Here is a 13665-nt window from a genome sequence, read left to right on the forward strand (position 1 = left end):
CTAGTGATACAAATGTTTGTCATACAGTCAGCAAACAATAGCTGATGTAGCTAATTGTCATTGTTCCTTTGTCTGTTTGTGAACTGTAGCCCATGCTGGCCTGGAACTCTCTGTGTAATCTAAATCAGCCTTAAACTCTAAGTAATCTCAGCCTCCCAAGCGTGAATGAGAACACTCCCATAGGCTCATGTATATGAATATTTGGTTGCTAGGCAGTGAGTGGCACCAGCTGGGTACTTTAGAAGTGTCTGGCCTTGCTGGAGGAAGCATGTCTCCAAAAGTCAGTTTTGGGGTTTCAAAGCCACATGCCACTCCCAGTTCACTCTCCCTCTACTTTGGGTTTGAGATGTGATCTCTCCACCGTTCCTGCTGCTGTGCCTGGCATGATGCTCTGTCGTGAGAGACCCTGATCGCTTTGGCTCTATAAGCCCAGATGAACTCTTTCTTTTACAAGTTGCCTTGGTCATGGTGTTCCATGACAGCAACAGAGAAGGGACAAGCCAGCTCATTCCAGCTGGGATGTCGACTCCCTCTCCAAGGATGTGTATTGCTGCAATACAGCAAGGCAGAACTAAAGTCAGTACAGTACAAAACTGAGACATATCTTCTGAAAGGACACCACAGGAGTGCTTTCCACCTCATCTTACACTGGTAGTTATCTGACCAGAAAAGCACCATCCACATCCTTTTCCAAATGCCACACCCAAAGGCTGCAAATTAAATATCTACACTTATATACACAGTGGGATTCAGCAAAGTGACTTTTAAGATTTTCCAGGCTATGCAATTTGGCTGGAACAGGAGTTTGGACTGAGGGTATAAGTGAAGTCAGGTCACATCAAATGCCCTGTGAGCCAAAACTCTAACTGAAAAAATAATAAATAAATAAATAAATAAATAAATAATAAAGCCCTACAATTTGTCAAAAGCCCCAGACTGTTCATAAAGGATCCTGCACACTAGATGGAATGTATACCATTTGCTAAATAAACCTAAATAAACAGTGCTGAGGTTTTCAGAGATTTTTTAAAAATCAACCCAGCCTGGGAACTTAGAGCATCTGTAGTCATCAATGTCCTCGAGCGTGGAGTGACGTCATTGGACAGAGTCGGAGCAGTGGACATTTCATTTATCTGGAACACTGCTGTTGGTTCTGTTTGTGGCAGGCAGGGAGACAGAGCAGGCTGCTCCGACCATTCTTTTACACTGGAACCAAAATTCCACCGGCTCAGGTGGGTCCCAAGAGCATGTTACCTTTTCTTTCTTTTTAACTATTGTTTTGTATTGATATATCATGGTATATGTAGGAGCAGAGGCTCTCACATAGCATCCTCTCTGATCTCACTAGTACATTCACAACAGAAAAGATTGCTTCCATGACCATTTGATTGTAAATCTACTGAATATAAATACTGACTGATTTATTTTTAACTTGGTTAACTATACTGGTATTGCAAAGGAATGGCTTCATATTAATAATTCTTTTTAAAATTATTTTTATTAGATATTTTCTTTATTTACGTTTCAAATGTTATCCCCTTTCCTTGTTTCCCCTCTGAAAACCCCCTAACCCATCTCCCCTCCCCCTGCTCACCAACCCACCCACTCCCACTTCCCTGTCTTGGCATTCCCCTATACTGGGGCATCGAGCCTTCTCAGGACCAAGGACCTCTCCTCCCTTTGATGTCCAACAAGGTCATCCTCTGCTGCATATGCATCTGGAGCCATGGGTCCCCCATGTGTACTCCCTGGTTGGTGGTTTAGTCCCTGGGAGCCCCAAGAGCATTTTAAATGTGTTTGCTTCTGCCTTGTGCTCTGCCTTGGCAGTCTCTTGCTTCATATCATCTCCAGCTCCAGACCTCAGAGCACTGTCCCTCTCTAAACTGATGAAGGCGAGGGCCAACTTGAGTGTTTGCAGAAGGTTTGACTCCCGTGTCCATGGATATTCGTGTACATGGATATATCCCGTGTACCTGGATATTCTTCCCAGCTCAGAGAAAAGAGAGGAGAGGGGAGATGTGAAATGCCTGGCCTTAGCGACTGGACAAGTGGTGTCATGTGGCCCTCCTCTGAGGGCTAGCACAGATCCCGGTCACACAGAGAATGTCCCAGGCCACCTGGAAGTAGAGGCACATCCATTAAAATGATCACAGGTGCCTAGAGTAACAAGAAGTAGTGTGCCGGGAATGTACTGACCACAGGAGATCAGCAGGTCTCAACCCCCTCTTGCCTTTCGCCAGTCACTTGTGGACAGTGCACAGACACCACAGTCTTGGACCCTTGGCCCCACCAGGTACCTACAGTGCATGGTGCGTGGTCCCTGTGGTCTTGCCTGGAGCTCACAGGCATGTGGACCCCATGGTCCCACCTGGTACCACCAAGGTCAAAACTTCTTTAGAGAATTAAGCTCCAGGGTCAGTCTATGATCTTGGCCAAGTAAGACCCTATCCAACATGCCAGCCAATAAGAAAAAAGACCCTGACGAGGTGAGAGTAAGCTGGTAAAGGGATGAATGGACACTCGGGCTTCTTCATGGGGACACAGAGCAGGATGGTCACCATGTCCCTCCACCCATGCAAATCTCCCAGCTCTGTTCTGAAGAGAAGCAATCCGTGATCCTCTCCTTTTGGACAAAATAGCTGGTTCTCAATGGGATCTTCCTTGGCTCGTTGTCTTTATCGTTCTTTCAAGAGCCTTGAAGCCTTTCACAGAAGAAGCCAGGACAGGAAGATGGAGATGGAGAATGGAGGGACAGAGGAAGTAAGGGAAGGAGGGAGGAAGGGAGGGGGAAAGGGAGGAAGAGAGAGAGAGGGAGAGGAGAAGGCAGCACAGGAAGAGGAGAAGAGATGACTTTCTTTTACAGTAGAACAGCTTCCTTTGTCAGAGTGGGAGAAACACCTTGCTTTATACTCAGCAAAATGTAAATGTATACAGAATGTTCCCAGGTGATTCTTTTTACATAGAAATTATGATCAATTTCCATAAAGTCTAACATATATATATGTGTGTATATATATATATGTAATTGATGAAGGATGATAATTTGACCAGGAGCTTGAGAAGTGTGTAAGCTAATGGGCAAGGGGGGGGGCTGCAGTCAATAAACAGAATGAAGTGAAAAAGCCCCAGGGCCACCTCACCCCACAAGGAAACAACATTTATGTCTGGGTACCAGCCATGTGCCAACCCTGTGGTCTTAAGTATTCACCTCACATTAACCCTAAGTTGCCCACACCAAGGCCTATTTAAACTCCAAAAAAAACTACCTAGAATGGGAACTGTTCAGCGAGTAGGCATCGCTACTCAGCCTGAAGTATCACAATTACATTCCTACAAACTGAGCTCATACTCACGTCCCCAAGGCCCCTGAGTGTTTAGCATCATTTCACGGATGTAAAGAAGTCATTACTGAGCTTTGGGTTACACCCTTGCTTAAAGAAAATACAGAAAAAAAAAGAAAAATCAGCCACGTCTTCAATTTTGGCTTTTAAATGAAGAACTTAATCTGCTCACACAGCACAGCAAAACCTGTTGTCCTATGACAGAGCTGACCCTCAATTTCAGGACTAGTTACAAGAGACGAAAGTGAAAAAGACATTTAGAGTTTAAGAACGTGCGCCAAAACATAATTAGTGCCTCTGAATGCGAGCAGGTGGATTCGACTAGTCTGTGGAATGCTGTTGGAAGCTGGGGAGAAGGAAAGAAGGGCCCCAGTGTCCCAGCCACTTGGGGCTCCTGCAGCGAATCTCATGGGGAAGGAAGGGGAGCAGAGCCCTGTCCTCCAGAGGGCGGGCCAGCATTGTGCATCATGCCTGCCTGGCATTACAGGCCCTGAAACCGGGGGCCCAAGCAGCTGGGGCCAGGCTGTACCTCCCTCGGTTCCCAGCTTAATTTATATGATAATTAGAGTCTGCTGCCAGAAGCCAGAGCATTTGCCAAAAGTAAAGTCCTCATAGAGCCAAGCAGAGGATGACATGGGCGGTGGTGCCATCGGAGTGCTGACTAAGAGCTTTCTTTTATCTCCCTTTGAAGCCATGAAGTGCCCTTGGTGTTATCACTAGCCCCTGGGATTTGTTTTTTAACAGTCCTGCGCTGACAGCAGTGATTTAACACTTGCACAAAACAATAGCGCTTCCCGCCACTTAATGAGCCTTTGGGCTGTGCGACCTCCAGCTTTCTTGCTGGCTGGATTTTATGGTCTGGCAGCTCCTGAACAGTCCAGTACACAAGCCACAGAAACAGTGTGAAGATGATGTGAAAGAGGCTGGGTCTGTGCCCTTGCAGATGTGTGTGATGAATGAGGCACACTCCACGACCGCAGGCTCATGGAGGATGCTTCTGCCCAGTTTACCCGCCGAGCCGAACTGCTACAATAAGCCTCTGGGGAAGGATCAAGCTGAGAGCATGGTGGTTGGCCTAGCCCTACACCTAATTTTTCCCAAAACATCTGCCAGAGTAAGAATGAAGTAACCTAACCACCTGCTCAAGCTGCAGCCGCGCGGCTGCCGGTCCCAGGAACGGATCTATTCACCTCTCAAATGTCTGAATACCAGGGGTGAGCAGCCTGGAATGAAATGGTGCAGGCAACAGTGAGAGACTTTGCCTTGGCTAGGCTCAAATAATCATGTTAAAGGAGGCATAAAATAGCCGGTTAACAGCACTCGCCTGGAAGGCGGGAAAGGTGGGGGATGGGCGAGTCCTCTAAGTCCCTAGGTCTTGGTATTGTCCTCTGAGTAACAGATTTAACGATGATGGCTATGCCACCTATCTGCAAGGTTGGCATGAAGATCATATCACAACTGCAGGAATCAGAAAGAATAAATCAGAAACATTCTTGCCGCGTGCAGAGAGACAAGAAAGCCAGGTGGTGGCTGGGCTCAGTAGCTCAATTTAATCAACTTACTTGTGTACACGTGTATCCGATCAGCACATTGTGTGAGTGAGATATACAATAGGTATTTGCCAAATCAATTAAATTTTAAATTGCAGGAGGATGTACACTTTGAGAACCATGGTGTATTACAAAAAATAAAGAGAATAGTTACACTTTACAAACTGCGTAAGTTTTTTCACTCTGGCTCAAGGATTTTAGCAAGTAGCCATCTCCACGTAATCCGCTCATTCCGTTTACCGGGAGTTATTGGACATTCCTCAACCTGGGGTGGTTAAGAATACAGAAACCAAATGTCAAACTTTAGGAACTGTGGGAAGTTCCTGCATTTGAGCACAATGCCATGCCGAGTTCTGACTAGGCATGGACTTGTTTTTAAAGACCTAAGGTCACCCAATGAGAAGCTGAACACATAACTAACACGCCGAGGCATAAGCTCTCAAACAGCTCTCTTAGCCCACTGCTCACCCAACATCTTATAGTGAGATAAATCCTCTGTCCATGACATTTATATTTTCCCAGCAGTCCTAGAGGCCATACAGTCAGGTCTGTTAGATCTCCATCTTGCTTCTCTGTAGGCTCTGTTTCTCTAGCCTCTCCTGTGTCCATGTTCTAACCTGTTTTCCTGAGGTGCATGTGGTAGTCATGCTATTTACAAAGACACTTCCTGGCCCTCTGGGGTAGCACCCTGACCAGGAGCCTCTGGTGACCAACTGCTCCACCCCTGCTGTGCACCCCACTCCCTTTAGAAGGACACCACACCTCTACCTGTGATGTTTTCTTTCTTGCCTAGGAGCTCCCATAAGCAATCCTTCAAAGTCTGTCATTGCTGTTTACAGACCCACTACTTACACGCTTCTGTCGTCTCCCCTACTTAATTTAAATTCTTAGAGGCACAGATTTAATTTTATTATCTTTTAGATATCATCATCATCATTATTATTATTATTATTATGGAGTGTGTGTGTGTGTGTGTGTGCACGTGCACGCGTGCACATGTGTGTTCAGGTATTCACACACCACAGCATATGTATGAAGGTCAAAGAGCAACTTTGGAGTCAGTTCTCTCCTTCCACTGTCGGCTCCTGGAACTGAATTTAGGTCATCTGGCTTACAAAACAGTGCCTTACTCAGTGAACCCTCTCACTGGCCCTTCATTGTATTATCTTTCCTGGTTAAAGTTAGTATTTCCATGCTATTTTCATGACAGCGGGTGGCCATTCCACTCAGAAGGTCCTGTGCTCAGAGGTGCCCCAGCCCCCACGGACTCTCAGAGCGCTGGCCACTGGCCTCTGCTCGAGCAGCTCGCCAAGGCCATTTTCTGAAGGATAAGCTTAGGTCACACCGTGTCGTGTACAATTTCACAAGATGTAAAGATTCAAGGAACAAAAATATAAGCGGTACAATTGCTGCTTCTCAGATATGAACACTAAAAGCTGATGCAATCAATTTAAAAAAGATTTTTCTGTTGCTTCATGCCTTTGCTTATCTAAACCTTAAATTCTAAAAAAAGCAGCAAAGAGGAGATTAGCTAAAATGAGCTTCAAAGCTAAAGCCAAGTACTTTAGCCGGGAGGTAATTAACTGGGGATGGGGGGCGCACATTATTCAAAACACAGTCTAAGGTGAAGCTGAGCTCACACATAAAGGAAAATAAAAACTTCTGAAAGATCATTTCTAAAAATGCAAAGCAAGTTGCAACAGTCAAATATGTTTCTCACAGATGACTGTGGAAATAAGGTGGAAGGTGGCACCTCAAAAACTTTCAACATCAGAAAATAATAACCAGAATTCACATTTTGTTAAAGGTTAAATGAGGTACATTTACGACAGCAAGTACATGTTCTATGCACAGAAAGACAGCTTTTTGAAAGACAGAACACCTTGATAAATAAATGTTCCAAGATACAAACTACTGAAAATTTTTTGGAAATACATCCATATTCTCTAGAATCCAGAAATGTAAATTAAGGCATGACATCATCTTGAAACTCTCAGAATGGCAAAAATAAAAAGGATCCAGTGCAGGCATGGGTGCAGGCATGGGCTTGGCTGCAGGTGTGCATGCAGTTGTCATGGATGCAGGCATGCAGATGTGGGCATGCGCATGGGTACAGGCATGGGGCAGGGGGCAGTGCGGGTGCCCCTCTCTAGACACTGATAGGGAGAGGGCAGATCAAACCCACAAGCCCTGAGGCCAGCTTGGTATCATATTGCCAATTCTTTACATATCTACTAAAAGCAATTCCACTAAAGAATACATTCTGCCAGTATGGTAGCAGAAGGCTGTCATTGTAGCACTTGGAAGCCTCTCTTTAAGTCATCTGAGCTACAGAGTGAGACCCTGAGTCAAAAAACTAAAACTGAACTATAGCTCAGTGGTAGACATAGGGTTGATCTCTAGCACCAATAACTATAATAATAATATATCCCAAGAAAGTAATTACAAATATGTGCTCATGCTATCATAATTTATAACAACAAAAACATTAAACCTTATAGGAAGTGAACCAAGAATGGAATCCTTCAGTATTCACATAGTAGAGTTGCCCATTGTCTATATTTTAAATGTTTTATGTTTATTATAATAAGTGTGTATGCATGGGATTGCGTATATGGCTGCAGGTACTCTCAAAGGCCAGGGGTGTTAGATGCCTGGAACTGGAGTCACATGTAGTTATGAGATGCCTGCACGAGTGCTTGGATAGGCTCAGGTCCTCTGCAAGCAGATACTATTAACGGCTGGCGATCTCTCTGCCCTTCTCCACTGTGTAGTATAAATGAAAGAGTAGCACTATAACATACATGCAACAACATGACCTAGGCTTTCTTAAAGGATAAAGAAAAATGGAAAGAGGAGAAGGAAGTAAAAGGAATTGAGGAAAGGGAGGGTAAAGGGCGTCTGTGTTTGTCCGGACATTGTGTCTGTGTGTGTCTCTGTGTGTGTGTGTGTGTGTGTGTGTGTGCATGTGTGTGTGTGTGTGTGTGTGTGTGTGTGCGTGCGTCTGTCTGTGTTTCTGTCTGAATGGTTGTGGAGAGACTTTGTGAGGCACAAATAAGAAAGAAAATGGCAGTCAGAATAATAGTGAAGAATTAATAGTGGTTACTGAGTAATTTCCCTTTTCTTTCTATTTTCTAAGTTGCCAGAATCCCTAAAACATCATGTTTACCATGTAGATAAATCTGAATGGTAACCATGTTTGCACAAGTACTTTACAATTAGAGAGAAATCTCTCAATAAATTTGCCTTCCTTATTTTCTGAAAAGGTTGTCTGTTGTTTCGAGTTAGGTACTAGGGAACATTATTATTATTATTATTACAAAGTGGATCTAGTTACAAAGAGAAAGAAGAAAACAAAAGAGTGTGAAAGAGAAAGGGAAGAAGGGTGAAAGAGGAAGACAGAGAAGGAGGACGGGAGGGAGGGAAAGCCCAGGAGTAGCTGCAGGTGGGAGAAAGGGCAAGGACTCCTGCACACCCAGAAACCCTTTAAAACATTTAATGTTCCTGAGGGAAGCATTGTAGTGGCGGTGGAGCCTAAAACAGCATACCCCACAGCAGATGCTGGTTGGTCAAGCATTAGCACCCTTCTGGAATAATACCTCATGAATCACATAACCTGGGATTAATAATGGCCACATTAGCAGGCAGCACCCAAAGAAGTGCTGCTGAAACACTGCAGCTTGAGGAGCAAACCCAGATCCAACTCACAAAGAGCTCAGCCCCAACAATAAGGAGGAGAGCATTCTCCTGCCTGCTGAGCGCCAGTTGAACCAGCACCATTTGCTGAAAGGGCTATCTTTTTTCCACTGGATGCTTTCAGCTCCTTTGTTGAAGATCAAGTGGCCATAGGTGTGTGGGTTCATTTCTGGATCTTCAATTCTATTCCATTGATTTGCCTGCCTGTCACTGTACCAATACCATGCAGTTTTTAACACTATTGCTCTGTAGTATTGTTTGAGGTCAGGGATACTGATTCCCCCAGAATTTCTTTTGTTGTTGAGAATAGTTTTAGCTATCCTGGTTTTTTTGTTATTCCAGATGAATTTGAGGATTGCTCTTTCTAACTCTATGAAGAACTGAGTTGGGATTTTGATGGGTATTGCGTTGAATCTGTATATTGCTTTTGGCAAAATGGCCATTTTAACTATATTAATCCTGCCAATCCATGAGCATGGGAGATTTTTCCATTTTCTGAGGTCTTCTTCCATTTCCTTCTTCAGAGTCTTGAAGTTCTTGTCATACAGATCTTTCACTTGTTTGGTCAGAGTCACACCAAGGTACTTTATACTGTTTGCAGCTATTGTGAAGGGTGTCATTTCCCTAATTTCTTAGACTGCTTATCCTTTGAGTATAAGAAGGCTACTGATTTGCTTGAGTTTATTTTATAACCTGCCACTTTGCTGAAGTTGTTTATCAGGTGTAGTAATTCTTTAGTGGAGTTTTTTGGGTCACTTAGGTAGACTATCATATCATCTGCAAATAGTGATAGTTTGACTTCTTCCTTTCCAATTTGTATCCCTTTGACCTCCTTATGTTGTCTAATTGCCCGAGCTAGTACCTCAAGTACAATATTGAAAAGATAAGGAGAGAGGGGGCAGCCTTGTCTAGCCCCTGATTTTAGTGGGATTGCTTCAAGTTTCTCTCCATTTAGTTTGATGTTGGCTACCGGTTTGCTGTATATTGCTTTTATTATGTTTAGGTATGGGCCTTGAATTCCTGTTCTTTCCAAGACTTTAAGCATGAAAGGATGCTGAATTTTGTCAAATGCTTTTTCAGCATCCAATGAACTGACCATGTGGTTTTTTTCTTTGAATTTGTTTACGTAGTGGATTGCATTGATGAATTTCCGTATATTGGACCATCCCTGAATCCCTGGGATAAAGCCTACTTGATCATGGTGGACGATTGGTTTTTATGTGTTCTTGGATTTCGTTGGCAAGAATTTTATTGAGTATTTTTGCATCGATGTTCATAAGGGAAATTTGTATGAAGTTCTCATTCTTTGTTGGATCTTTGTGTGGTTTTGGTATCAGCGTAATTGTGGCTTCATAGAAGGAGCTGGGTAGTGTTCCTTCTGTTTCTATTTTGTGGAATAGTTTGAAGAGTATTGGTGTTAAGTCTTCTTTGAAGGTCTGATAGAATTCTGCACTGAAACCATCTGGTCCTGTGCTTTTTTTGGTTGGAAGACTTTCTATGACCCCTTCTATTTCTTTAGGGGTTATGGGACTGTTTAGATGATCTATTTGGTCCTGATTTAATTTTGGTGTTTGGTATCTGTCTAGGAAATTGTCCATTCCCTCCAGATTCTCCAGTTGTGTTGAATACAGGCTTTTGTAGTAGGATCTGATGATTTTTTGAATTTCCTCAGTTTCTGTTGTTATATCCCCCTTTTCATTTCTAATTTTGTTAATTTGGATACTGTCTCTGTGCCCTTTGGTCAGTCTGGCTAAGGGTTTATCTATCTTCTTGATTTTCTCAAAGAACCAGCTCCTGGTTTTGTTGATTCTTTGTATGGTTCTCTTTGTTTCCACTTGATTGATTTCAGCCCTAAGTTTGATGAGTTCCTATCTTCAACTCCTCCTGGGTGAATTAGCTTCTTTTTTGTTCCAGAGCTTTCACGTGTGCCATTAAGCTGCTAGTGTATGCTCTCTCCTGTTTCTTTTTGGAGGCACTCAGTGCTATGAGTTTTCCTCTTAGCACTGCTTTCATTGTGTCCCAAAGATTTGGGTATGTTGTGCCTTCATTTTCATTAAATTCTAAAAAGTCTCTGATTTCTTTCTTTATGCAGAAGAATACGAAATGATCCACCCTTATCTCCTTGTACTAAGCTCAACTCCAAATAGATCAAGGACCTCCACATAAAGCCAGACACTCTGAAGCTAATAGAAAAGAAAAGACCCTTGAGGACATCGGTACAGGGGGAAAGTTTCTGAACAGAAACACCAATTGCTTATGCTCTAAGATCAAGAATTGACAAATGAGACCTCATAAAATTACAAAGTTTCTGTAAGACAAAGGACACCATCAAAAGGACAAATCGGCAACCAACAAATTGGAAAAAGATCTTCACCAACCCTACATCAGATAGAGGGCTAATATCCAATATATACAAAGAACTCAAGAAGTTAGATCCCAGAAAGCCAAATAACCCTATTAAAAAATGGGGTACAGAGCTAAACAAAGAATTTTCACCTGAATAACTTTGGATGGCTGAGAAGCATCTTAAAAAATGCTCAACTTCATTAGTCATTAGGGAAATGCAAATCAAAACACCCCTGAGATTTCACCTTACACCAGTCAGAATGGCTAAGATTAAAAATTCAGGAGACAGCAGGTGTTGGTGAGGATGTGGAGAAAGAGGAACACTCCTCCACTGCTGGTGGGGTTGCAAATTGAGACAACCACTCTGGAAATCAGTCTGGCGGTTCCTCAGAAAACTGGGCACGTCACTTCCGGATGATCCTGCTATACCACCCCTGGGCATATACCCAGAGGATTCCCCAGCATGTAATAAGGATACGTGTTCCACTATGTTCATAGCAGCCCTATTTATAATAGCCAGAACCTGGAAATAACCCAGGTATCTCTCAACGGAAGAATGGATGCAAAAAATGTGGTATATATACACAATAGAGTACTATTCAGCCATTAGAAACAATGAATTCATGAAAACTTAGGCAAATGGATGGAGCTGGAGAACATCATACTAAGTGAGGTAACCCAGTCTCAAAAGATCAATCATGGTATGCACTCACTAATAAGTGGATATTAACCTAGAAAACTGGAATACCCAAAACATAATCCACACATCAAATGAGGTACAAGAAGAACGGAGGAGTGGCCTGGTTCTGGAAAGACTCAGTGTAGTACTATAGGGCAAAACCAGAACAGGGAAGTGGGAAGGGGTGGATGGGAGAACAGGGGGAGGGAAGAGGGCTTATGGGGCTTTCGGGGAGTGGGGGTCCAGAAAAGGGGAAATCATTTGAAATGTAAATAAAAAATATATCGAATAAAAAAAAAGAAGGAGGAAGCCTGCGCTCCCCCGGATTCATCTTCTCTCAGCTAAAGGAAGGGGCAGGTCTACACCAGCACAATCGATTAAGAGAAAAAAGAGTTGACAGATCCCCAGCCTGTTAGATAGAATGTATTTGAATAACTCTAAAAAGGTACATTCGTCTTACCTCTTCCTATACCTAAAAGTTAAATTAGAAGCATTCCTTCTTTTCCAAGACTGCATACAAGGTCATAGTAACCACCAGACTTCAATTTTCATCCCTTCACATCTGTCTTAAAGATCTAATTCAACAGCCCAGCTCAGAGACGCTTTGAAAGTATACAGTTACAAACAGTGACACAGGATGTTTTCCTCGTGCCAGACCCTTTTAGAAATGCACTTGAACCAGGATAGTTCAGACCAGGACATGCTGTATGGCTCACAGGCTACATTTCAGAGACAGTGCAAAACAAACATAACACATTTACATATTTGAGGTATGTTGGGCTAAATATGATCATGGTACTTTCTTTTTACCTTCTTAACTACTGGGAGATTTTGAATGATGAGTTTGGTTGCATTTGTGGGAGAGGCTAGTGGCCTGGGACGTTACTTTGTCATGGTAGGGATCTTAGTACCGTTCCTCACACTCTGCAGGCTCTCTGTATCCCTAGAGACAATCTTCATTAGTTATCTATGGGGATCTACAAATGTCTGTAATCAACTACCTATTTTCCACCAAGTGACTGTGTTGGCTGAAGTCTGTGCTCCTCGCCATCAGTGTCCACCTCCACCTCTTTTGTACCACTAAGGCTTAAGTGGTAAAAAACAGTTACAGCCTGCTAAGAGGACAGAATGCATACTTCCCACTGGGGTTTGATCTCAGTTATCACAGGGCAAGCACACTGAAGTGCCTTGACAGCCCCTTGTGAAATTCTGTCTCTCCCTCTGTACCCAGCAGGGAACGCTCAGCATTTTGCCCCTACCCAGAGATGCCCTCTAGATCAGTTACCATGGTTTCCAGAAAAGAAACCCAGCAAACCAACATTGCCTTATTCTATTTGAGGTAAAGAGAGGTAAGGTAGAGGCTTCGTGACAAACTCGCTGCCTCAACCTTCTCCACATTCTTCATTGCCTATAGTTTCGAAATGGCTTCAAAGGATCCAGGCAACATCCTCAAATGCCAACCATGAAAGAAAGGGAAGGACAGAGATATGGCCCAACCAAGTTCTTTTCTCAGAAAACTTCCTCTGTCCTCGTATTAGACAGAATTGCCTCTCCTGACAGCTTCAATAGAAGGAAGAGTTTGATGCTTTTCCTAAGAATGTGGCTGACTATGAATCACGGCAGCAAGAGGGGACAGGGAATGGTTACTGCAACTATATTTGCCAATATGCTTGCAAGTCTTTAAGAGAGAGGGAGGAGTAAGTGTCAAGAGAGAAAGAAATTACAGGAGAATTCAGAAAAGTCCACAGCATTAGTGTTGGACAGAGGGAGGAGAATGGAAACTTTGAGGTCATATATCTGATATGAATCCTCCACTTTACTGAAAACTGTGTATTAAACTAGTCCTTCAGGACACTGTACACATGTATCTTTGTTGATAATAAAAATGGTCGACCTGTCAATAATTGCTGAAAGTTCAGCTCAGATCTTACTAAACAACCAATCTGAAAACTTCACCGGCCATTCACAGCTTCCTACTCAATATGGCTCTGTTGTACCATTACAGTTTTATTTCCCTTTATTTATCTCCAGCCAACTGGACAAACAGTCCAAA

General features: G+C 43.2%; 1 protein-coding gene across 1 annotated transcript in view; it reads right to left on the reverse strand.

Annotated features, from left to right (window-relative positions):
* Nucleotides 1-13665, reverse strand: part of Fsip1 (fibrous sheath interacting protein 1) — a 125032-nt gene that overhangs the window by 64514 nt on the left and 46853 nt on the right. The gene's annotated exons all lie outside the window — the stretch shown is intronic.

Source organism: Apodemus sylvaticus, chromosome 5 (genome assembly GCF_947179515.1).
Source record: "Apodemus sylvaticus chromosome 5, mApoSyl1.1, whole genome shotgun sequence".
NCBI lineage: Eukaryota > Metazoa > Chordata > Mammalia > Rodentia > Muridae > Apodemus > Apodemus sylvaticus.